A 24,584-nucleotide genomic window follows, 5' to 3' on the forward strand; every position below is an offset into this window, starting at 1 on the left:
CTTCACAAGCTTCAAAATCTCCCCTCCCCCTACTGCATCCCAAAACCAGCCCAGCTTGAATCCGCCTCCCACCTATCCCCTCCTCCCATCACAATCTCCTACCTACTAACCTCATCCTGCACCCTTAACCTGTCAGTCATTCCTGGGCTGACCTAACTCCCCACCTACACTCACCTTTACTGGCTCCATTCCCACCTCTTTGACCTGTCTGTCTCCTCTCCACCTAACTTCTCGTCTATCCATCTTCTATCCGCCTCCCCCCTCTCCCTATTTATTTCAGAAACCCCTCCACCTCCCCCATTTCTGAAGAAGGGTCCCGAACCTGAAACGTCAGCCTTCCTGCTCCTCTGATGCTGCTTGGCCTACTGTGTTCATCCAGCTGTACGCCTTGTTATCTAAGTCAATTATCATATGCTTTAAATGTTTTTAAATGCAAAACAATGTTGGTATCAATACATTGATAATCGCCTACATTATACAAACCAAAACAATCCATTGTGCAATTGATGTGATGTCATTAGTGGGTAGCAGGGGCACGCCAGGTAGTCGGAAAGATTTATCAACTGAAGTTAGTGTGGAAATGTTTTTATGATATTAGTAAATAGCCATACAGGGGTCACACGTCTGAGAACTGTAAAATATATCTTAAAAATACACAATTTAGTGTAATTTAGAAGAAAGACTGGGGCCAAAGAAAGCAATCATCTTAAATTCTAATCACATTTTAAATTATTCAAACCCTCCTTCTTTAATCCCAAAACCTGTTGCTTGTTTTCATGATATTAATCCATCCAGATTTACTGCCCCACCAGAACAATTTTTGAAAATTTAATTAATTTATTATGAATTATTTGCAATTTAAACCTTGGACACAGATTCACAGACATGAAGATATTTTTAGGTTCAGGGATTATATAAACTGAGTGTCTCCTAGTTATCATATGAATGGGAGCGTTTGTTAACAAAGCTGTTCGTAATCAAAGGCTCAGGGTTAGTAAAAGATCAACTGTCAGTCTGCTGCAGGTAAAAGCAAATGACACCCTCATTACTGTACATTTTTGAAGGTAGATCGAAAATTGAAACCGGACAGAATACCTGTTCCATTTTGCATTCAAATATGTGCTCTGTTTATTTGGTCGACATCAAAATCAGGAGTTTTACAAACTGTCAGTAAAAGTAACCAATTTGTAAATCTTTCCACCACAGACCATACAAGAACGCAATCTGAACTCCAATAAACACTGGAGGAACAGGTATGTCTTTATATGAATAAGACTGAACTAAGTGGCATTGAGATATTGTCTGACACATTGCCTCCTGACATATTTCATTGATAATTGTGGAGTTATAGAGACAAGAAAATTGCAAATGTACTGCACAGAGATTAGAATTTGTATTTATTTTTCCAGTGTTGTATAACAGGAGTGAACAGGAAATGACTTGCTAAACAAGAATTCTCTTCAGGTCAGACAGCAAAGTATATTTTCAGAAGAGTCAAGTGGCAGTGACTGTAATGGCAAACCTAACTTCATGCACACATCCAAAGCAAGGGCATGCAATAAGTGCATTTGCAACAGGCCTTCAGAAAGGAAGCAGTTCCTACAATCAGAAGGCATCTCATTATATGTGGCATATAGATTACCCGGGAATTGTGACTGTCATGGGGATATTGTTTGCCTCTCCACCTGTAGCTTGTCCAAGAGGCTGAGAAGGGAAACTGGCTTTCAGCCCGATTTTTCTTCATCTTATGTTCACGGACATGCGGTTTCCAACAGCAAAGACTAATATTAGCTGTGGGTCTCTGCCTATGAACCAGAAAACAGCTGGCTCAAGTCCAGAGACATGAGCACATAAATCTCAGTGAAGCTGAGAGACTGCTGCATTGTCGAGGGCATGGTATTTCAGGGGAGATGTTAAACAGAGGTACCCCCTGCCCTCTCAGGGGGGTCTTATGGCACTATTTGTAAGAAGTGTGCAGGAATTTGCCTTCCGGTGTCCAGGTCCCCATTTATTCCTCAATTCCTGGTAATCATTACACAGTTGCTTGTGGAACCTTGCTATGCACAAATTGGCCACCACACACAAAAAGGGTAGATCGTCGTTAGAAAGAGTTCAAAAAAGATTTACAATGAGAAATGCAAGGCTGTATCTATCAGGAAGAATATGGGTTTCTTTTCTCTTGTAAAGGCCAAAATGTGACTCAATAGAGGTCTTTAGATTTTGAAAACATTCGGCATGACTAGATACAGAAAGTTTTCACTCCTGTGGAAAAGCACACTAGAAGCAATAGGACACGAAAGTCACAAGAAAATCCAAAAAGAGTTCAAAAGAAACTCATTCCCTTAAGTGTGGCACAATTTGTGACCTCAGGGAAAGGTAGCTATGCACAAGATATGAGCTAGAAGGGAATGGAGGGTTACGCTGATAAAGTGGATGAGAAAAAAATCGAAGGAGGCTCAACTGAGAATATAAATGGTGACACGGATGGGTTTGATGGAATGGTCTATTTCTGCACTCCATTTTATATGTAATTCTACAAAAAGCGCCGTTATTAGTTGTTGATGTCTGATGAGGAGCAGGAATCCTTATTAACTTATTCCTCTCCCATCCACAGACGCTAAGGCTACTTAGAATGCTCTGCTACACTGGCTCAGATCATCAAATATAGACCAAAATTTAAACTTGGAATCTGTCAACTGATGTAAAATGTAGACTTATAAACCCCCCCATCAACCATCTTTTGGAAAGATTTGCATTTGTTACCTTTAAGAAAGATCAGTATTGAACCTGATCAGTCCCTTGGGAGCTTTCTGCTTTACTGTTGAACAATAGCTCATTTGAATTCTATCAGTAGATCAATTTATTCCATCAACTGGCGTTCTGCTTCTGCACTGACAAGTAATTGACCATTCTGGTAAGTAACATATTGTGGGGTTATAGTAGTGTCAATATTATAGCAAATTACTCAAAAACTTTTATGAGGCTATTTTCCATAATGTTTGTTTTAAAACATGAGGTTTGTGACAGGAACAGACGTCATTCAGTCCCTTGAATTCATTTTGTCGTTCTTGTAGATTTTGGCTGATCAGTATCTGAACTCAATCATTTACCCACTTTTAATTCACTTCCCTTGATATACTTGCTGAAGGAAAAATTGTCAATCTCCATCTGGAAAATGTCAACTGACAGACAAAATCCACAGGATTTTGATGCAGAGAATTCCACGTTTCTAGTGGTGCGAAAAAAAAAGTTTCTTGACTTCACTGCTAAAAGGCCTGGTTCTAACTTTTAAGATGATGACTTCTAGTTCTAAATTCTTCGTGGAAACATTGTTTCTATATCTACACTATTGAATCCCTTTGTCTTTGAAATGACCCCTGAGGCAGAAGTGTTTAAGTTATTTTTAACTGAGTGCTGGAGAGTACCTATGACAGTCAAAAAAATGGCCTTCAGCAGCACTAAGTTACAGGTGCCATTTTCAATCAGCCATGTTTACCCATGCAAACCATCAGGGTGACTCTGACATTGCCAAGCCATGTAAAACTGTTCTCAGCTTCTGGGCTGTCCAAGTTCAAAATGTGATTTTGTACTAAGGGAATATTTGAATCATGCACATATGACTTTTCCACTGTTGTTAAATCCGGAAGGTGTCTGTGATATAAATAGTCTTTAAAAAGACAACAGCCTATTTGGATTACAAATCCTCCTACATTATGACAATGATAACCCAACCAGTTTAACACTTAGTACTAATGCTCCATATTATGCATTGGAATCTAATGAAATATGGTCTACAGGTGCCTGTGCAGATGGTGCACTTTCTGCATGCAGGTTTTCCTACAACATAACAAAATGTTTTAATGCAAGGCTGAATCCAGAATGAAGAGTGAACACTCACTGGAAGCAATGCAATACAATGATTACGATTTCCCCCCCCAAAAATATCTCCCTTTTCTCCTTTCTTGAAGATTCTGAGTCTTGTTTCAATGGTACTTGAAACCTTCTGCTTTGTCAAGAATATTCATAAAGCAGCAAACATGACAGTATCAACAGAAAACATAATGGTGAGTCCAATCTTGACCTCATTACAAACTTAAGCAATTTCCAATGAGAAGCTAGAAGTCAATTCTTTCCTGACCTTACTGACCAAGGTGCATGGAGGGCAATCATCCTTATTTGTGCTAAAATAAATTAAGTCTATCTGACTGGGGATAGATCGTGGGACCTTGGGCTCGTGCGGTGTAATGGTAGTCTCCCTACCTCTGAGGCAGGTGGTCTAGGTTCAAGCCCCACTTGCTCCAGACAAGGGTCATATAATGTGTTTGAACATTAAAAATATCTCGAAACTAGACCCAGCCATCAAAATACATGAACATCAGCTAGCAGCAAAACAGCATGACAAACTCTCCTCAGTATCAGTAGACTCAGACAATTAAGGCCATCAGTTTAACCAGGACGAGGTAACCATAGTATCCCAAGACAAACAAAGACATGCACGGGAATTTATAGAGGCATGGTTCTCCACCCATACTTCAATCAACAAATGTACAGTCGGACGCCATGTACAAACGATTACAGATCGAAACCGGAAATGGCATTACTCACTATAACGGACCAAACAGTATAAATTCCAAGCAGAGTAGAATAACATTGCTTCATCGGAGGCTTCACTGACAATGTCACCTAGCATGGTGATGAAACGTCTGAACGAAAACAAGCCAGCTCAGTAAGCAAATCAACACCCTTACTTGCTTGTGTGGTTCAGTTTACTAAATAATCCTGATAAACTACATGGATAGACTGAAGTTGCACTTGAAATGGAACTTATTTGGCATGGATTCTAGAAGAAGAGTCAGTGAAAAGCCACTCATGATAACAGGACAAGAGTTATACCGCAATGGTAGGAAACTAGCTAAAGGACATTATTCTTGAATCTGGTTTGAGCCAACATTGCATTGGCTTTCTGAAGTAGTGGTGGGAGGTTGGGGGGGGTGGTGAGGAATTGCTCCCAATCTCCTCAATAAAACGATCCAGCTTTTGTGTCAGAACAGCAATCCAGACAGACAGTTAACAAGGTTATATCCTCTAAGTCACCATAAAATGGTAGATAGGAATGTGCAGAATTACCTGAGTCGAAGGAATTCACATACCACTCCCAGCACGCAGGACAATAGCTGCTCTGAATACACCAGCCTCATTTAAACATTTGGTCAACAAACAATAAAACTGATCTCTGCAAAGCTTTGTTTACATCTCAGATATAAATTTGTATTTGTTCTGACATTAAAACAAGAGTAAGGCCATTCATCACATTTGAGGCACAAAACAGAACTTTTGGATTTATAGTTGACATTACAGGTATTTAATCTTATGTGGTGCTGACCTATTTGATTCCATTTGAATTTCTGTACATAGATTCCAACCTCTTGGCCTTTCTAGTTAATTCAAGCCGAAATACAGGAGGTTTACATCAGGCTTGTATAAATGTCTCAGAAAAATGCCCCACCTCCAAGTAAGTTTGCAGATGACACTAAAATTAGTAGTACAGTGGACAGCCAAGGAATTTACTTCAGAATACAATGGGATCTTGATCAGATGGGCAAATGGGCTGGGAAGGGACAGAAGGAGTTTAATTTAGATAAAGGTGAAGCTCTACATTTTAGCAGGGCAAATCAGGGCAGGTCTTATACACTCAGGGGTAAGGTTCTGGGGAGTGTTGCTAAACAAAGAGACCTTGGAGTGCAGGATCATAGTTTCTTGAAAGTGGAGTCCCAGGCAAACAGGACAGTGAAGACGGCATTTGGTGCGCTTGCCTTTATTGGTCAGTGCATTGAGTACAGGAGTTGGGAGGTCATGTTACAGCTGTACATTAGCTTGGTCACTTTTGGAATAATGTGTTCAATTCTAGTCTCCCTTGCTATAGAAAAGTTGTTGTGAAAATTAAAAGGGTTCAGAAAAAATTTACAAGACTGCTGCCAGGGTAGGAGGGTTTGAGCTGTAGGAAAAGGCTGTAAAGGCTGCAGCTGTTTTCCCTGGAGTGTCAGAGGCTGACGGTGACCTTATAGAAGCTTATAAAATCATGAGTGGCATGGATAGGGTGAATAGACAAAGTCTTTTCGACAGGACAGGGGACTCCAAAACTGGAAGGCATAGGTTGAAGGTGAGAAGGGAAAGATTTAAAAGGGACCTAAGGCACAACTTTTTCACACAGAAGGTGATGTGTGTGTGGAATGAGCTGCCAGAGGAAGCGATCGAGGCTGGTACAATTACATTTAAAAGGCATCTGGATGGGTACATGAGTAGGAAGGATTTAGAGGGATATGGGTCAAATGGGACTAGATTAATTTAGGATATATAGTCGGCATGGACGATTTGTACTGAAGGGTCTCTTTCCATGTTGTACACCTCTATGACCTACTCCATTCACCATCTGATCAGAAAATGGCCATCTTGGGTGTTTAAGATTTCCATCCATCTGCAAAGTTTGTTCTCTTATGTTTGAAGTCTTGAAAATTCTTCATCTTTAATCTACACATCAAAGAAGAGTGATAACCAGCCAAATGCTGTGCACGCAACATGTATGGTTGGGATCATGACAATGCAAGGTTAACCAGTTGACAAACATACCAGTGCTTTGCACATATCTTTCAGTGTGCCAAGACCATCAAGGATATTTTGCTGGGCACCAAAACTAGAAATCAGATTTCTCACTGCTTCCCCTGTAGGTTCCAGGCTATGGGGTGGGCAGGATCAGAGACAGATGGGAAAGGGACAGATTAACAACAGACAGGGGTCCCTTCAATGACTGTTCAAGATAAGCTGTGCTCAGCTTGAATGCTGCTCAGGCACTCTAGCCACACAATAGGCAGACATTTCATCTGAAAACAACTCAAGAGCTTAATGAGCTTAGGTCACAATTTAGATGCTGGCTTTCAGCCCCTTTGGACAAACACTGGCTGCCCATTATTCCAAGCACCTTAATGAGTGGATTTTAAATGACATGTCAATTTTCTCCACTTCTTTCTCCAGGGCAGGAAGCGATTAATTCTTCAAATTATTACATTTTCCAATAAATTTTCTTCATTATCAAGTAAAAGTCTCAGAACTCAACCCACGAAGTCATTCCCACCTCAAATATCTTTACTTTGCCCAGGCTTAGTTTCAATTTGCTGAGAAGTGTAAATTTAGGAACTTCACTGCTATTCTATCTCTTCATAGCTGCAAAGTGCTATTATACCAATGTAATATATAAACTGCCAACATGAATGCGATTTAGTTATTGACTCCACTTTATCTTATGGATTTTGTGGCAGGGCATCTGGATAAAAATCATAATATTTCAAGGATTATAAAACACTAATCACAAAATCATTGAGTAAGATAAAAGAAAGATAATCTGGTAAAAAAATCCAGAATAGTTTGATTCCTTTTGGGGAGATAGAATGGAAGAATCCAGCCTATTTACTGCAAAGTAATGGACTCTGTCAACCATTAATTATTAACTGTGAAAATGGATTCTGGACAGTGGACAGAAAGTAAGTCAATACAGTGATGAGGGAGCTATAGACAATTATTTACTCATATGTTGATACAACACAATGTTTGCTCAAAGCTGGAGATTAAAATAAATTCTTCAGGTACTTATGGTCATGATGAGCTAATTTCAGGCAAAGAGTAGGCCAAGTTCATAAGATAAATCCCAATTATCCCACTTATGGCAATTCTTCAGTGCCTCATGTGCATGTTCATTTTCCAGGAAAATGTGGGCATAACCAGATAGAGACTTTTCCAATATTATTTGCTGCTGTTAGACTTTGTTAGGGATATTATCAGTTCATAGTTGTGCAAGGAGAAACTGACTAAACAACATGGTCTAATTTATTTTTGGGATAATGGAAGAGAGGGGAACCTCAATCACTTTCCTTCAAGCATCTGTGTTGTAGAAATCTCTTTCTCTGCAGGTTTGAAAGGAATTATTTCACATTTTTGAAAAATCCTCCTTCAGGGAAATGCTTTTTAAATAAACTGGTGCACATTATCCAGACTATTAAAATTTGCCTGCAGGGTGTTTCAAATATGCAGTTACACTGCTCGATAATTGCTTTCCATTTGAAAACATATTTGATAATGATACCTTTTATACACTACCAAAAAACCCTGCTGGTTTTTATGTAAAGCAGCACTGGTTCAATTAAGACCTTTCAGCGCTATAAACTTAATCCAAGTGTTACCCAGTTAGCAACTTCATCATTTTCAATGGCATTGAGGAACTAAGTTCCAGGGCAAACAGAGCATTGGGAAGAAATAAACAGTTTTTAAAATAAATCTGTAACTTGAAGATACAAAGCCACCAGCTAAAATTTCGATAACTCTTATTCATTACCTATCAATAGCTGAGAACAAATGAGTTACTAGGATTAGGATCACGGGGACTGCTTTGAGATCAGGTCACTCCATAGGTCAGCTGATCACTCGGCTGATGGTTTTCAAATTGATACTTGTCCTCCGTTCCAAAATGGGATGGTGGCCAAGGGATGGATGACATAATTCTTGCATCATCCTTGTAACTTGCAGAAAATTAATGAGACATACTTTAAAAATATTCTACTTGTATTGAAGGATTTTGGAGTTATCTATACTTGGGTTTTGTCAACAAAGCACAAGCTTAACTCAATGCAAAGGTAAACAGAGAAGGCGGAAACTGAGATGAAGTGACAATGGCTGATAGCGATTATTGGTTCATAGATTTTAAACTATAACATTTTGGTGTTTGGTTGTGTCCAGGAGTTATAATGAAAGCTATTAAAGCTATGTCATTCTCAACCTTCGCCCTTCCCTGCCTTTATTACACTTTTAATCTTTTGTGGTCCAGTCTAGTCCCCACTAGTCCAATCGCTGTCAACAGTCCTGCACCAACCATGATTACAAATTTTAAAATGATAATATCAAAATTATCAGCTTGCTTAGCTTTAATTAACGTTAAGAATGATATTGGTAGAACAGAATTGCCTATGACAAGTAATTTTTAAAAAATTACTATTAGGCTGTCTTCGTCATGCAGCCTTGCTTTCTCGTGCAATCTGTTTTATTGGTATTTGGTTTTGTCATCAAAGTTTCTTTTAAGTTTGCTTCTGAAGGCAGCAACTTATGTTGGATATAGTTCTGTGTATCTGGTAATATGTCTGAATTGCTCCTCTTCCTCTGCCGTTTGACCTTGAGGCAGCAGAGATAAGTCCAATTCTCTCCTCACACATCCCTAATAATGCTCATTTTACTGCATTTTTAACATAAATATATGTACCTAGAGCTTCATAGTTGGAGGTCCGGCAGCAGCACAGACAGAAAATAACCTAAAGCAGGCATTTAAGAATATTATGAAACAGTCACTGGAGAAACTTAGCAGGTCTGGCAACATGTGGTGTAAGAAACAGAGTTAACATTTTGAGTCCAACATGTCCCAAAGAACAGATATATTGGACTCAAAAACTTCATTCTGTTTCTCCCTCCAACAGATGCTGCCAGACATGAGTCTCCCCAGCACTTTCTATTTCCAACCTGCAGTACTTTGCTTTTATTTTAAGAATAAAGAATGGGAGCAAGAGTAAGCTATTCAGCACTTCAAGCCTGTTTCACCATGTGATATGAAAATGACTGATCTTCTGGCTCAAATCCACTTTCCTGAATAATCCATACATCATGATTGTCTCAATATTCAAAAACCTTGCAAACTCAATCCTGAACATACTCAATAATTAAGCATCCACAGCCCTCTGGCACAGAGAAATCCAAAGATTCACAATCCTTCAAGTTAAGAAATGTCTCATCTCAATCCTAAATGACGAAAACCCTTTATGAAATTATTTATTCTTGGGATGTCAGCATTGTTGACTAGGTCAGCAGTAATTGCCAATCCCTAATTACTCTGGAGATGGTGGTGATGAGTTGTCTTCTTTAACCACTGCAGTCCTTGAGCTTTAGGAACACTCAAAATGCTGTTGTAAGGGGAGTTTCAGGATTTTGACTCAGCGACAGTGAAGCAACAGATGTCAAAACAGGACAGTACGTGGCTTGAGGGGGAACTTTTAGGTTGTGGTCTCCCATGTACCAGCAACCCTCATTTTTATGGATGGTGGAGGTTGAGAGGTTAGAACATGTTGTCTAAAAGCCTCAGTAAGTTACTGCATTGCATCTTGCTTATGGTACACTTTACAATCACTGAGCATTCTGTTTCTCACACCACATAGAGGGAGTGGACATTGCAGGTATGAGATGAGATGCTAATCAAGAGGGCTGCTTTATCCTGGATGGTGTCAAGTTTCTTCAGTGTTTTTGGAGGTGCACTGATCTAGGCAAATGGAAAATATTCCATAACGCCCATGATTTGTGACTGTAGATTGTGGACAGGCACTTCGGAGACAGGAAGGTGAATTACTCTCTTCAGAATTCCCAGTCTTGGACCAGTTCTTATTGCTCCAGTTGATTGATTCAGCTCAGTTTCTGATCTATTGCAACCCCAGGCCATTGATAATGTGGATTCAGAGATGGTGATGCTGAATAGGAATACATATTTTGAGCTGAATTCTAGAAACTGAACAGACCATAACAAAATCCATAAGCAAATTCTGAAGAAGAGGCTGACCAGACTCAAAATGTTAACTCTGTTTCTCTCTCCACAGATGTATCCACACCTGCTGAGTTTCTTCTGTGCTTGTTCCACTAGCAAGTTGGTTGATCATGAGACTCTCTGAAAGCTTGCACTGGCATTAGCTATCGAGTACCTCGATTCCAGAACAATGGCCTTTTCATGCATTTTTTAACGTGTATAATTGGGTTCCTTGCTCTTAACGCAACATAACATTAATAATGAAGTGGTAATGAGATTTCACATATTATTAACTAACATGGTTATACTTACGCATATGCGGCTAAGCATGAGATCATCAAATTACAATTATAATTGTTTAGTGAAATGAATGTGATTATTTTATCATACATTGCTAACTCTGGAAATGTTTTCTTGACTTACTGGAATGGGTGGTGTATATTTTCTTCGCATAATCAGCATCATTTCCCACTAGGTGATAGCCAAAATTCAAGTGCTTTGAACTCCTTGGTATCTACACATTCCAATGATTTTATGCTTCTTTCTGACGTATGGTCTCGACAAAGAATGTTATCTAGAGTTTTCCTTTTTTTGGGTGCTGTTAAGTATGTATTTACTCCTTTCTAGTAACAGGAGGCAAGAGGTCGCTGAGGCAAAAGACCTTATTCTAAAATTGGGTACCAGCTGCTCATGAGTTTCCATCCATTCAGTTTAATAAACTAAAAAGCGGCAGCAGCTTGTGCTCAACCTTAAATTCAGGGCTTTCACTTTGCTAATCTCAGCAGATTTTACCTGTAGGTTTGCTTCTTATCCATAACTTGTTAGCCTTTGAGATGCATGAATATAAAACTTAAGTATTATACTTAATTTATTCACCAGGATGATGAAATTACCATTTTGCTCATTTTGCCATTTCAGACATATTCATGACTTTTTCACATTAAAGTTGACCAAGATCTGAATTTCACCATTCTAATAAGCAAACCTTTTCCCAAGAAGCTACCCCCTTTAACTAACTGTGCAGAAATGTAGAATTCTTGAAAAATTAAATTAGATCAAAAGCCTCAAGCCACAGCCTCTGCACACACTTAAGATTCAGACCATTATTTTATCAGAAGACTAATTTTATTCAAATCAAATGCATATTCTATCTCAAATTGAGATGATTAAACCTACATATCAAATGATTCCTCTCCATCTCTTCATTAAAATAGCAATCCCTTTCTTGTCTGGTTTCTTGTAAGACGCCAGCATCTTATACTTTGTGTGAGGGTGCAGCAAATGAATCAATAAGAGAAAGTAAATTTGTTATACTCTCGATAGGGATTTATTGCACTCAAGTAGTCATATGCTTTCCAGCTTTGAGGCATTTCTTAAGACAGCAGAAACTCCTAAGTAAAAGGATGATCGGCAACGTTATATTTAATATCCCACTCGTGCTTATAACAAAATATTGCACCAACTTTTAATTTCCTTCATTTGGCTCTAAGTAGCAATAGATTTACAATATTCAGTGCTCAGAGCTTAAAGAAACCCATTATGGTTTCATTGTGAAAAAGAAATGCACATATTTTATGTAAAGGTATATTGCCACTTGTCTGATGGCTCAGAGGTACATTCACCATCTTTAATCCATAAATTCCAGGAAGGTCAGAGGTTTGATCTTTAGTGTGTGCTGGGTTAGTCAGTTACAGCAGAGTTACACGACAGTTCACTACAGTCTGTTAGCAAAGGGAAAAAGATTAAACTGGGGTTTCCTATCAGTCAACCAGTCACCAAACTGTTAGAGACAGGAAGGATAGCCAAAATCCCGAAATGTTGACTTCCCTGCTCCTTGGATACTGTTTGACCTGCTGTGCTTTTCCAGCTCCATATATATTGATCCCATCACCAAACTGTGCAATGCTATTCAAAGAGGCCGGGGCGGGGGGACTAAACATAAAGGTTAGCTGGTTTCAGTAACCCAACCCTTACATTCTCAACTGTACCAAATTGGTGACTTTGGTGCAAAAAGAATTCATCTTTCCTCCAATCCTCTCCTTAGTTATTGACAACTTTTTGTGACACAGTTCCTAAGTGAGAATCAGCTTCTAATATTTTGACCATCATTCACATGAATGGTGTGCATCAGTAGACTAATGGATCATTGGAGGACTCATAACCCGACATACAAACATATGCCCAAAGAGATGTCAAAGCCAATGTTAGCGTCCCTGATCTGGTTCTTACATCAGATTTGCATCTTAGGGTGTCATTGTGGGAATTGAACCTAAACCTTACTGTCTTTGTGGGTAACTATTCAGCAGAAAAGCTCACTTTGTCATTGGGAGCTACTGCAGATTTTTATTTACATGTACATAAAATGCAATAGCTTTCATCTTAATGTCTGTCCATATTAAGTATCTTTTATAGTCTCCTTTATTCAAACCCAAAGCAAGAACAAATATACCATAAATGTCAGAACCCTTGAAGCATCAATGAATAAAAACGGAATTTTATGAGGTAAACTTAGAGATGGATTTCACCCACTAAAGCAATTAAAGTACCCGGCATTTTGAAGTTTTTTGTGTCGTGATAAAATACTAAAATCTCTATGTATGAGAGTATGATGTAGGAAATATTATATTAATTATTTAGAATTATTACACTTCTTTAGAAAACCTGGTTGACAACTTCCCAGTATGTCCTTACTTGTATAGACCATGAAATGTCTCATGTTCCTTTTACATTCAGTATAAGCTTTTGAAACAAGGTGTGAATGCAAACAGTCTGCTCTTGCAAATTAGAACAGCGTTTGGAGTGGATTAATTTCTTCTATCTTCACATAGCAAGGGCATAATGCACATTTTGCTTTGTTCCGTTTGTTCCCATAAATGCCATTTTTTCTTAAACAGCTGAATTTTATCAAGATGTTACACAGAGAAGTAAGATGAAATATGCCTGTTACTTGTAGCACTAGGGAAAACACTTGCACCATTAAAAACTGCTACAAACAGCACAAAGTAAATAATCTCTCATCATACACTGTTCTCTAGCTTACTAGACTGCCAGGATCTGCAAAGTCTTCAACCTATGACCTTCTTCAGTTGCTTTTCAATTCAGTTTCCTTCAAGACACAACCTGACAGTAAATTTCTACCAACATTAATTTAGCCAGAAATTTCTTTCCACAGACCCTTCTTCTCCCCTTCGCCTCCTGACGGATTCTGGATGCCAACATTAAATGGTGCCTGTTGTCCTTTGCGATCTAAAATAGCCAGATTTCATATTGCAGCCCTGACTAGGAATGCAGGAGTCTGAATAAAATAGAAGAACTAAGTTAACATGACTGACCAGAAATGTTAACTCCAATTCTCTCCCAACACATGCTTATCTAATCAAATGTTCCTTTCCCACATTTCAAACTGTTCCCTCAGTAGGACGTAGTTGCAAACTTCTGAACTGTGAGCCAATTTGATGAGCCGGCAGTTCTAGAAATGCCAGAACCCTGGAGTGGGCACTGCTGGGGCACAAGAAGGCTAACGAAGATCAAGAATGAATCCTGTTCTCAGGTGAGTCTCAAGCGAGGGCGGTATTCGGCACCTTAGGAGGGGCTGAAGTGGAACGGTGGCAGGTTTTGGAGGCTAGGGAGAGAGGTACAAAGTGGTGGTGTAACATCTAACATCTTCAGGGTGGGGTTGGGGTGCAAGGGTGTCTCTGACAGGCACAATATCCCTCCTCCCTTCCCATCTTTTCACCACTCTTGCCTGCTTTCCACTACCCTACATATTTTCTCAGTACAGATAGATAGGCAACAATTGGCCATCCAAGAGCCCCAATCAGCCTCAGGTCAGGCAGCCTTCTGGGAGCTTTACTCTCCCTCCCACATTACAGGAACCAAATCATTGGCAATGTTCAGGAAGGCAGTGGGCTAGCTTCTTGTTATATTTTATGTGCATCTCCTGCATTAGAAATGTCAGCTAGAATAGGGTGGAGCTTAAAAACTTATAATGGTGATGCTGAACTAGTTGGGTGCTTACAGCATTTGCTATTTATAATTACATCTTTGTATCCCACAGCATCAAATCCCCACCAAAATGAAGCTCAAATATCCTAAAACCTATCCAAATAAGCCTCTCCCTACAGCAGTCTATCATCCCATGCAGCACTAAATATTCCAAAAGTAACTTCTCAATACAACAAAATCCCTCCAAAACAAAGTAAAGACCTTTCTTTATGATCCTAAATAACCTTACATTCAATGCTAAAAACTAGGTCGAAACACTTTGCCTCGTTAATCGGCGGCATATTCTCAGGGCAACCCCAGCTGAACCCACAATATTAGGAGAGCAACTCCCCATGTTGCTGGACGTAGGAATCCTCAAATACAGAGAGCTGTTTCTGGGGCCATTCTACCCATCTTTCAGACAGTCCTGCCTACTGGCTTTACAACACACAAGGCTCTGCCCTGCCATCCTTCAAGAAAGGAACAACCTGATTTTGGGGCCTGGGTGGGTCAGGGTACAATCAAAACTCATGCCATTGTGGGACAATCATCGTAGCATGTTGTTGGGGCCTGGTTCTTCAGTCTAATATCCAAGCACATGCTGTAGGGTAAAACTGTCAGAACCATGCCACCAGCAAGACAACCAAATTTCCATTTCCCAGGCAAATGTATATCTAAGGCCCTAAATATCATCATCTTCACAAGGGAGACACTAGCTCATGGTAGAGTAAAACAGCAACACCTTCTATGGGCTGGTGTGTACCTCCAAGGACCAGTGGGGTTACAGCAGCTTAGCAACAGATGCTAATGCCGAAAACATCAAACTACAACAATGCTTTGTGGCAGAGCCTGACTCTCAAGCATTGTCCTCTTAAACCATCAGTGAAAGTGCATCCCTCTTGACAGTCCATCATAAAATTTGTGCCTTTTGTAGGCATAAGATTGCCAGTTATTTATAATCACATCTTAGTTTGACAAAATGCTTCCTTACATTTATTAATTATCTTCATTGCTTATAACAAAACATGCCTCCTTTCATCCTCAGTCTTGTATCTTAATTTTCTCTCCAAATTTCTCTCTCTCTCTTTTCAGGTTATGTTTTCAGGAATGGCATTGGTAATCGTGAACTACCACGACTATTTTTGGTAAGGTAATGCAGTGGTCTGCAATCGCCTTAAGACCATAAGATATAGGAGCAGAAGGTGGCCATCAAACTTACACCAGCATTCACTGAGATCATGTCTAAATTGATAATCTTCAACTGTCTTTCCTGCCTGTTCCCAATAATCCCTGATTCTTTACTGATTAAAAATCAGTCTAATCCAGCCTTGAGTATACGTAATGATCCAGCCTCAACAGCCCTCTATGGTAAAGCCCTCCCCAGATTCACATCCATCAGAGAAGAAATTCCTCCGCTTTGCCTTCTGGTGTTCTCTCATATTCGGCCTTCCACTGGCATGTGCCAGAAGGGTTTATAAATTATTATTCAATTTGTTTGGCTGTGCTATGAATGTATCTTTCGTGGCCATCAAGTCCTGGACTAGGACTCGAACCTGCAGCTTCTGGCTCAGATACATGGATGCTAGCCATTGTGCCACAGATCTGCTCTTTAGACCACAGAAAGAAAAATACATTTCAAAGATAATTTGTCTGTCACAGCTTAATAGTGGATCTTGCATTCAAGTTAGAAATCTATTGAATTCAAGCCTACACCTACCCATTCAAGTTGATAGAGATGATTTTTGGCACTACTTGAACGGGACAGAGCAGCTCGTTGGATTAACAACCTTTCCAATATCTTCAACATTCATTGTCTCCATCATCAATGTGCCATGAAAAGATATCCTACAGTTACTCAACAAGGATCCTTTACTAACAAATTCCAAACCCCCAATTTCCATAGAAAACCACCATCTACAAGTTCCCCTCCAAGCCACAGTGTCCTGCTTTGGAACCACACCACCGTTCCCTCACTGCTGCTAGGTTGAAATCCTGAAGTCACTCTCTAATGTGGGTGTGACTACACTACAAAGAACTGCAGAGGTTCATAAAAGTGGATCTATACCACCTTTACAAGCACAATTAGAAATGGACAATAAATGCTGGTCCAGTCAGCAATGTCCAAATTTAAAGAGAAAGAAAATTCTGGTAAGTCTGACAAAATTTAATTTCCAACCAAACTTACAGAAACATACCGATCGGTTATTTTTCATCTTCGTTATGAATGGAACAATGCCATGCACAAAATGGCTATCATAATTTTCTACATAATGACAGTATGTTTCAATATTAATGAATTCTTAAGTGACTTGAAATGCTGAGGGCATAATGAGGTGCGACATAAATACAAGGCTCCAATACAAGAGCTTCCCATTCTATCCGACACTGTTCCCACAACCAACTCCTCCACAAAAGCAGTCAAATTGGTCAACCTCTCTCTGATGAAGGGTCTAGGCCCGAAACGTTTTGTGCTCCTGAGATGCTGCTTGGCCTGATGTGTTCATCCAGCTTCACACTTTGTTATCTTAAACTGGTCATTCATTGTGTTGTTCCTTCTGAGCTCTCCTTATACACATAGAAGGGTCATCTTCGTCTATGTCTATAGCACAGTGAAGTAATTCATTCCATAATGAATACTGATTAATTTGAGACAGGATAAAACACAATAAAAATACATACGTTTCTTTTTACTTTCTTCAAGTTCTTGCCAATGTCTGCAAACCGTTTTTCAAGATAGTGCTCTCACGTGTGACATCATTGATGCTATAATTTTCTTAGTTTTGCCTTCTGTGGATATTAGTAGTTATTTTTCAACTGCTTATTACATGACAGTAGCACACCATTTAGAAACACACAATCCTCATGTTTCTCAATGATAAATAACATCTACCACTTCTCTTGCTTTCTCCACGTTAAGGAAATTTTATATGACAGGTATCGATGTTGTCACTAGGCTAATATTCTTTTGCGGTCAGCCACCAAGAAGGGTGCTAGATTGCTCTGGGAGGTTCTTCTTTTCAAATTGTCCTCTGTCTTCTCCAATTAGGTACCAGTTACACTGCATCTTCCAGATCAGAAACTGAGCAATGTCCAGTGAGCAGTACCCATACCATAAAGCTGGATCTGATGAGACCCACAAACTTCAGGCATTGGCAAACATGCTACATATAAAAGTCCTCCCAAGATAATCAATAAATAATCACAATATTACAATCACAGATCCCCAAGTATTCCACAACATATTCCAGCTGCAATCATATTAGCCATTAGCACATCGTACTATGAAGCAACTCACTGCATCTGAACCACTTTGAAATGTGAGAAATACAAGATGCTAAATAAATTTAAGACCTTTTTTTCCTTATTGATGATGTATCATGCAGTCAACGCATTAACATATGACACCACAAGCTTTCATTTGTGCGACAACATCCATTCATGAGGGACCTGATTTAGCACATCCTCAAAGTCAAAATGCGTCGTTGCTATAATAATAGTATTTATCCACTGTGTCACATACATCTTCAAAGAAATGAAGCAATGCCAAAGGGAGGCATCACCAGCCTTTAAAGAAACCGTGGGAGTTATTGCTCTATGAGATATGTTCAGATTCCTTCCTATTATAGATTGAATATTTTTCCAGCTGTTCCATATTAACAAGCCTCACGTTCTTAATATTTTCAGCCCTATTTTGCTGTTCATACTGTTGTGCACTATGCCAATGTTATTGTTTGTTGCTTTTCTCTCTCCATTGCTCTGTTGCTTCTGAACCTGTCCACAGCCTCTAATGTTACTGATGCTTTAATACTTTTCATTCTCCATCTTGTTTGATTTTCTCTCTGCTGTTTTGTTTATTAATCTGCTAGTTCTGAAATTCTCGTGTTGACAATGAAAGCTGCCTCTTTCGGGAGAGCAGACAGTTACCCCTGCATGTGCCTCCAATTCCACACAATGTGGTTGACTCTTTAACGTGTCATGAATCCAGCAAACCATTCAGGTTTCAGAAAAATCTCACAAGTGGGTACTTCAACAGCTGCTCAGGATAATTGAGGATAGGCAAAAATTACTCGCTTGCTAGCATGGACTATGTTGAGAGGACAATTTAATGGAAAATTCCCTCAGTATTAAATGTGCCCTTTCTTGACACTCACACATCCAGCTGAGAATTTCAATTGAGATTCCAGATTTTGAAATATAGATAGATGAGTATCTTCTTCACCACATTTGAAAATTAGGAGGAATGTTGAATGATGTTTGCTTGGAAGTACAAAACATTTCTGAAATTCAATATTCAGCATATCTTTGTGTTGTAATTGTAAGTGCAAAAAAGGCCAGTTGCAAGTTTCTAAAACAACAACGTTCCTCAATATTAACACTCCACAATTACAAAACTTAATAACCTGCCTGACAAACATACATGCCTGTAAAATTGTTGCTCTGAATAATACATGCACAATAGTGTTATTGCAGTCTTGCCAGAGCTGCTGTTTTTAAAATGGGGGTGTGGGGGGCGAATGAGGTGTAGCTACACATCCCCAGTAATTTCCCAGACATGACGCACGATAAGTGCCAGATGTGATGGGTTTGTTATGGTATTTGTTGCAGAGGCCGCATAGTGGGATGTGGGACCAGCTGGGATGAAGGATCAATTTCCTAACCCTTTAAAAAAAATGCTCTCACGTGAGTGATGTGAGTACATTAAAAAAATGAATAAATAGAGCTCCTTCAAGTAGGTTCATGCCAATCGCATGGACACAATAGTATCAGCACATATATTATTCCCAACATTTTGTTTAGAAAAACTTTAAACACAACCCATCACATTAACTTCAGAGCGCCTTTGAACTGCACAGCACCTTCTGCAATAGAAAGTTAGGCGTTCACATCACGTATCCCTACAAACACAAACCAAACAAATGGAATGCTATACATTTCTAACTTGACAAACAGGTAGAAATATATATTGTGGATGATTTCCATTCTATTTCAGAAAATTAAAAATCATGTTGCATTACGTTTCCCAAAAAAACGCTATCCATTTACAGGCCCACTCATGCAAAATGCGGAACGAACCAGACATTATTTTCCCTTAAACTTTAATTTCAGTTTTCTAATCAAATAACAAGTCACTGTGTTTTACTGCATTTTTAAAAATAATAATCTCGTGATAAACATTCACTGAGGAAGTGATTGCAAAATTTCAATTGCAGTGTGTTCCAAGAACATGAACAAGAATTTCCTGACTAAGGGATCTTAGCTAATAGCCTCATAGAATGAGATTCATTTAACTGAAAATATCATGCACAAGATCCACAGTAAATTACTATTATTTTTCATGCATAAGTTTATTCAAGGAGGGAAATGTTAGTGGGATGGATTCAAACATTAGTGCCAAGTGGTTTGACTCCACATTGAAGCTGAAGTTACAGCATAAATATCTAGCGTCAGGAATTGAGAAGCAAGGTGAAGCAGAATGAGACTTACCAAAAGAGGTAATCTCATGCTACTTAAGTCAATTTACGCGTTGGCACTGTATCTACATTCCCAAATTTAAAGCTTTTTTCCAGTTTCACACCAATGCTAAGCTTGGGGGTAGTCTGAATCCATCCTTAATCAACACCAAAGACACTGGGTATCCACAGCCTTGTATAGTTTACTGTCATGTTCTATATTGCTCAACTTCTTGAAAAAGAGAGTTCCACAATATTTCAGGCTTTGGGTGCTGGGAAGTTTGCTTTGTTTACCTATGAGTGTGCAGTTGCTCAAAATCTATGACATTACTTACTGCTGTGGATTTGCTCAAATCCACAATTCATGGTGATTTTTCCCAGCTATGTATAAATTGACGTATATAGGGGGATTCAAGCCCTCCTGCGGTCAGAAGAAATGGGAACTGTCAACATCAGAAGCAGTGTTTCTATGATTCTAATGGAAATGGTGAAAACTTCAGAGATTCTGGAAATTTTACCTCCAGAAACAACTCAGTTTTGATACTTACATAGAGGTGCCATTAGCATTGAGGCTGTACAGCATACACAGATCTCTCAGTCTGAGGCATCATCTAGTTGTCTTTCTTCACGTGTAATCCAAGTAGTTATTGTTAACAACTCTCATCACGATAATATGCATTTATTTAGCACTTTTAACATTATCAAAAAAGTCCAAAGTGCTTTACAAGAGTAGTATCTAAAAAGATTTGACACTGAGCCATTCAAACAAGTGACAAAATTTTGATTGAAAGTTTGTTTTTAAAGGAGTGACTTTAACGGAGAAAGAGTTGGACAGGCAAGTTTAAGGAAAGGATGCCAGAACGCAAGGTTTCAGCTTAATGAATGTTCAATTACTTGGTCAAGTTAAGGGAACCTGGAAGAAGTTAGAAATGGAGAACATAGAGATCTCTTGAGGTTTTAGGCATTGTAGATGTTATTAAGCTAGGGAGGGACTACACCACAGAGATTTGAAAACAGGAATTAGAATTTTAAAATCAGTGACACCAGTCTGCAAGTTAACATAGGTTAATCAACGAAAGGAGTGGCAAGTCAACATGATCATCAGAGATGAGCTGGATCTTATTATTTTACATTAACTGAATAATGGTCAGGCTCAGGACTCCTAGCTGATTTTTTGCCTTATTAATTGAAAGGTCCTGGCGGGGGTAAATGTAGGGATCCAGTTGCTATCCTGGCCGAAGTCAGCTAATACCCTTGGACTGTTCTCGTTTTTTCTGATTTGACATACAATGGCGTTGATAAATTCATCCACTTCTTTATCTCGAGAGCTGGCTGTTCAAATTTCCATGATTACTGCTCAGTCACTCTGCACCTTCCAGTTTCACTTGCATTGCTAGAAAAGCAATCCAGAATCACTGGTCTGCTTACTGATAGATTAACATTGCCTGATTCCGATATTATTCATTTCTTCCCAGACACTGGTTTCCTCATGTTGTTTATTCATCAATGTATAGTGACAACGTGATGGATCTGTTCCATAGCCTATTGCTAATGATCTATGGCTTTAGTTTGAAAATACTCCAAAGAAAATAAGCAAACTTTTTGCCAGGCTTATGTGTACTTAAAACACTTTCTCCTAAATGGACATTGCTGCTTAATTAAATTGTCAACACGCATTAATACTCAGGACAAAGAACTCTTAAGTGCGGTTACACATTCATTTCTGATGTATTTTCAAATATGAACGAGAAACTGTGGGAGAGCAGCTATTCAGAATCCGTGAACACAACTATAAATCAGTTTAGCATGCAGCAAATGCGACTAGTCATAGTCACAACTACGAAGATAGGTGGACAGGCAGGTAGTACTGAGGAGGTGGGGAAGCTGCAGCAAGATTTAGACAGTTTAGGAGAGTGGTCCAGGAAATGGCTGATGAAATTCAATGTGAGTAAATGTGAGGTTGGACATGTCAATTTAAGCGTTGGACAGGCATGGACTATCTTCTAAACAGTGAGAAAATTTGCAAATCAGAAGTGCAAAGGGATCTGGGAGTGTTGGTCCAGGATTCTCTAAAGGTTAACTTGCAGGTAGAGTCTGTAATTAAGAAAGCGAATGTAATGTTGTCATTTATCTCAACAGGGTTGGAACGTAAAAGCAGCGATGTGCTTCTGAGACTTTATAAGGCTCTAGTTAGGCCCCATTTAGAATACTGTGTACAATTTTGGGTCCCACATCTCAGGAAGGACATACTAGCCCTGGAGCGTGTCCAGCGGAGATTCACACAGGATGATCCCTGGAATGGTAGGTTTAACGTATGATGAACGGCTAAGGATCTTGGGATTGTACTCATTAGAGTTTAGAAGGTTGAGGGGAGATCTAATAGAAACTTACAAGATAATGTATGGTTTAGAAGGGGTGGACGCTAGGAAGTTGCTTCTGTTAGGTGGGGAGACTAGGACCCGTGGGCACAGCCTTAAAATTAGAGGGGGTTAATTTAAAACTGAAATGAGACGACATTTCTTCAGCCAGAGAGTGGTGGGCTTGTGGAATTCATTGCTGCAGAGTGCAGCGGAGGCCGGGACGTTGGATGCCTTCAAGGCAGAGATCGACAAATTCTTGATCTCAAAAGGAATCAAGGGCTACAGGGAGAGTGCAGGGAAGTGGTGTTGAAATACCCATCAGCCATGATTTAAATGGCGGAGTGGACTTGATGGGCTGAATGGCCTTACTTCCACTCCTATGTCTTATGGTCTTATAGTCATCAGCAGTTAACTTAAAGGCACACTTACAGTGCTATTGATTTGTTCTGTACATGCACATTGACTCACAATCAGATCAATTGTGAAAATGCCAGCACTAGCACCTAAACATCGTAGACACACTTAAACTTATACATTTCAAGTATTCAACCTTAAAATGAACATGCTTCTCCTTCAACTCTAGAGCAAAAGCAGCTAAATCCATTAATGTTCTTTTTAATCTGTCAAACTGAGAATTCACAGCCCCATCCCCTCACCCAGTAACATACCAACTGCTTCTGAAACTCAGCCAAGTATTAATAATGATGCAATAGCAACCTTTAGGAAACGTTAACAAGGAAATCTATTAAAACTGCAAAGTATGTTTTCTTCTAATCTGAACCAGATAGTCTGTCAATTAAGACAGTCTGACAGCGTAGGCCTCTTTATTTTCAATTTTAAGGAGGTAAAAATTTAAAATTGCATGACACTTAAAACAGATGTTATGCAATGTTTAAGAAGTTTTATGTCCACTCCTTAACTTGTGATTCTTTGGAATGGTCAAAATGGGCTCTCTTTGGACATAGCACCATGTTCAAATGGCCCTGCTGAGTTGGCATCCTGCTTGTGAGGTTCATACCTTGCCCCTTTTCTCCCCTTGGAAAATCTGGATCTGTAGGAAACAGAGAGGGGAATTTCACAGCTGGGTCCCACCTGCTATTTTTAAAGGTCTGTGGAAGCTTCCTGACACTGGAAATTCTGGCCCTTCCGGTCAGTAGATTTGTTCCAGCCTTACACCAAAAATCAGAGTGTCCTAAGTGCAAAGAGTTAAAGAAATTAATCTGCCTGCACATACATTGCATTATAATGTACAGTTATCCATAGTATCAACTTTTGGTTAATGAAACTAGAAAGTTGGAATTAACATAATGAAGCCTTTGTCCTTTATGAGGCACTGAAGCTGCCTTTATACAGGATTTGGTGGGGTGATTGGATCTGATGCATAGGTCTCAGACAGCTAGCAGCAATGCTGCCCTACAGAAATCCAACAGGCTTACTTTAAGATTATGACCCGTTACCCAAAGCCTCTGAATCAGGAGCTGGCAACTTTTCTAAATTCAATTTTACCTTAAATAGACTGTGAGGTGGGACTTGAAATATGTGGAATGTTTCAAAAGACTACTGTTACAATGCTGCTGCAAACCATTTTCTGTGGCTGCAGGAAAGCTGAACTCTTGTCCCGCCATACTGCACCATGCACATACCATCAATATTGTAAAATAAAGAATTGCAGATGCTGGAAATCTGGAACAAAAACAGAAAGTGCTGCAGAAATTCAGCAGATCTGGTAGCACTTCTGAAATTGCTAAACTTAATGTTGAGTCCTGAACATTGTAAGGTGTCCAGGCAGAGCATGAGATGTTGTTCCCTAAGCTTGCGTTGAGTTCCAGTGGAGTACTGCAGAGGAGGCCTGAGACAGCAATGTTGGCATGGAAATATGATGGCTTGTTTAAGTGGCAATAACTGGAAGCTCAGATCATTTTTACAGCATACCATCGATACACATTTAATTTTGTTTATTTGTAGAGACGTTCTCACCTTCAAATCTCCCACAATCTGTAACAACGATAGATGTCACAATTTTGACTCTGTAAATACATGCACAATCTGCCACATGGCTATCTCAATATTCCTTTAATCTTCAAAGTATAAGGAGCAAATATGTACACCAACAATCTTAGCACAGGTGTCATTATAAAAATGTGCCACTGGAGTTTTGGCATCTGTGCTTGCTTGCAACTTAATGCC

The 24,584-nt window shown here is 39.3% G+C and overlaps 1 protein-coding gene and 1 long non-coding RNA gene across 14 annotated transcripts in view; one reads left to right on the top strand and one right to left on the bottom strand.

Moving 5' to 3' along the window:
- The window catches only part of raraa (retinoic acid receptor, alpha a), a 530,677-nt gene that overhangs the window by 157,939 nt on the left and 348,154 nt on the right, over positions 1-24,584 (bottom strand). The gene's annotated exons all lie outside the window — the stretch shown is intronic.
- LOC125466227 (uncharacterized) lies at positions 1,219-15,765 on the top strand. The gene is made up of 3 exons (XR_007250409.1): positions 1,219-1,253; positions 14,019-14,153; positions 15,680-15,765. It is a non-coding gene; the product is annotated as an uncharacterized LOC125466227 (long non-coding RNA).

This window comes from Stegostoma tigrinum, chromosome 31 (assembly GCF_030684315.1).
Source record: "Stegostoma tigrinum isolate sSteTig4 chromosome 31, sSteTig4.hap1, whole genome shotgun sequence".
In the NCBI taxonomy this organism is placed as follows: domain Eukaryota; kingdom Metazoa; phylum Chordata; class Chondrichthyes; order Orectolobiformes; family Stegostomatidae; genus Stegostoma; species Stegostoma tigrinum.